Below are 2,872 nucleotides of genomic sequence, written 5' to 3'. Positions count from 1 at the left end.
TTTCTGATGAGCAATCATTCACCCACTTAAATTACTTAAAATATGAAACCAATCCCTCTGAAATTCTTTTCTCGAAAATCCAATCCCTGCTTACATCCTTTACGAAAAACTTCTATTTCTTTTTTATTCTGAATAATAAGAGAAATAATACTACTTTACATTGAAGTAATTGAATGTAAGTAAGCTTCACAATTGTTTAAATATTAGAGAAAATAAACGATGACTTGAATGTCACAAAATTATTAAGTGGAAGGGTACAAGTTCCTAATATTTCAACATGAGAAAACATTTTACTTTGTATTAAAAATTAGTAAGTGCAAATTGTTGTGCATTGGGAAGAAGTTTTCTTATCAAGTTTAAGTATACTTACTTATGCGCTATTACTTTTCTCAAACTGATATCACATGGATTTGAAACTTCTAAATCAACCTTAGAAACGATGAGGAACAAGACACATAATTTAATTATAAGTATTCAGCCTAAAGTAATGTAACTACTGCTTTCTTATTTTCTTAAACGGTTACTACGAAGTCAAATTATTGAGTGGTAGTGGAAGTCTTTAATCTAAGCTGAAAGAATGCTCACATTCTGAAGAAGAAATCATTAGTGACTTCTTTTGTGGCCAGGGCCGTACAATCAGATGTGACGATGCTTCGACGTTAAAAAGTTGTAAAGGGCACCAAAAGTTTTGAAAAATACATATATATATATAAATGACATGTTAATAATTAGAAAACATAAAAAGACAATTTTTTTTTTAGATGTATTTGTTTTGTTCTAACGTGAGTGTGTAAATATTTAGTTTTTTCTTATGCACTGGACGAAATTGTTTTGAGAAGATTCTCTAGATTTATACAAAAGCAAAAACTGAATTTCGTTCTCCTTTTACATCGTTTAAAAAAAACTGCAGAAGGTTCACTTTTCTATTGTAATTAACAACATATAATACTTTTTTCCTTTTTCTTTTAAGTTGGGCAGCTATATTGTTCCTCAATTTATTTTAAACAAAGGAAAATAGATGTAATTTAAGAGATCTCCAAAAAAAAAAAAAATCAATGTACTTCTCATTCTAAAGCTAAATAAAACACTAAGAATAATTTTGGCAAATTTCTTACACTACTATTTGATAGAAAATTTGAAAAATCAAATAATTTTGAATTTATATAATGTACAATAATGTATTTATTTATAATAGATGTAAGTAAAAATATGTACAGCTAATTATTAGAAAGTGCCCTCAATATACATAATAATCTTGGAAATCATTTGTCTCAACTTATCACCTCTGTTTTTATCGCTTACATGAGGAATGTTATGTGATATGAAAATTTCAAAACTATTATATTCTTGAAGTCGAAAAAGTTCCCTTATCTTTTTCTTTTTTGTTTTATTGTCAGGTTTAAGTTTATTTTTTTTCTTATCGAAAATAATAAATCAATCAAAATGTAAAAATGTCATATCAACTCTAGTCCCAGAATTAAAAACAAAAAAAATTGCAATATTTACATTTGTGCTTAAAATATTCAAAATATAACACAGTTTTTACAGTTTACATGGTTTCGATTTAAAATAATTTACCATCATTGTCTCCATCATCACTCTTTAGTTTTAGAAAATTCCAAACCACTAGTTAAAAAAAATTTTCGATTTCATGAATGCGAAATTTTTCTACTTTGACGTAGGTTTAAAGTTCGACACAAAAGATGATTATGATGATGAAGAAAGATGATTATGGTGAGGATATAAATCTGATAGATTGGAGGTGAAGCAGAATAACATCCTAGTTTACTAAACTTATAATGAAGCTTAAGGGATAAGATATGTAGTCTAGCCAAGCAAAAATGCTAGAACTTTTCAAAAGAAAATACTCGAGTTTATCACTATTGGTTTATCAATGTGATTAATAAATATATATTATATATAGCTAGAAATAAAACAGGAATAAAAAGATAGAAAGTAATAATGCTCTTAGCGGGCATTATTAACCATTGCTTTATTGATAATTTGATTAATTTTTTGCAACATAAGGGCTATTTCAGATCTCTCGGTTGGACTACATTTAAGTTTATTCTGAAAACCTCCATGAGCATTTGATTTGCTTAAGTGGAAAATTAAGTCTAAGACTAATTAATTAATTAATTAAGGTTTTCCGTCTTCAATGATACTGTTGCAGAACAAAAGGTTAAAGATTTAAAGAAAGCTGAAGTGAAAACTAGCTACTACAATCATATCCATCTTTAGTATTAGGTTTGTCTGCTTTTTAATTGAAAACGTGTTATAGCCCAAAGTCTCCGGTCTTCGATAGTATTGAACACTGTCCAATAGTGAGGAGAAGAGGCCTTGAGGAACTATTATTTAGTTTGGACAGAAATAAGGTGTTTAGAGGTAATAATAATGGCTTGATAGGCCAGTACTTAGTGTTACTGATGTTTTCTATTACGTTAATTTCCTTCCATAATCGAAGGAAAAATTAGGAACGATCAGATCATTGGGACAGAAGGCCATTCTGGCGCAATTTCAACAGCATTCAGGCCAGTGGTGAATGTTAGAATTGTGGTAGACCTTTTAGTTTTCCGTCACATCGAAAGGTGAGAGAAAATTGAAGAAGAGTCAGCGAGTTAGAACAGGAAATGTTTAGGAGTAATCCCATAGCTTCCTAGACAGCTAGGGTAGACCTTTTTCTCTACAGTCGTTGCGAAAAACGATAGAAATCTTTGGAACTAACAGCTAGACCGAAAAGGGTTTTATGGAGAATTGACATCTGCTATTTAGGTCAGAAATAAATCTTACAACTCATGTAGATCTTTTCCTTTATTTAAATTGTGAAGGAAAAATTATGGGCTTCCTTCTAGTATGAAAGGAAAGAAGGTGT

Source organism: Rhodnius prolixus, unplaced genomic scaffold (assembly GCF_049639745.1).
Source record: "Rhodnius prolixus isolate KJV_2025 unplaced genomic scaffold, Rpr scaffold_5, whole genome shotgun sequence".
In the NCBI taxonomy this organism is placed as follows: domain Eukaryota; kingdom Metazoa; phylum Arthropoda; class Insecta; order Hemiptera; family Reduviidae; genus Rhodnius; species Rhodnius prolixus.
Note: the sequence above shows the minus strand (reverse complement) of the source record.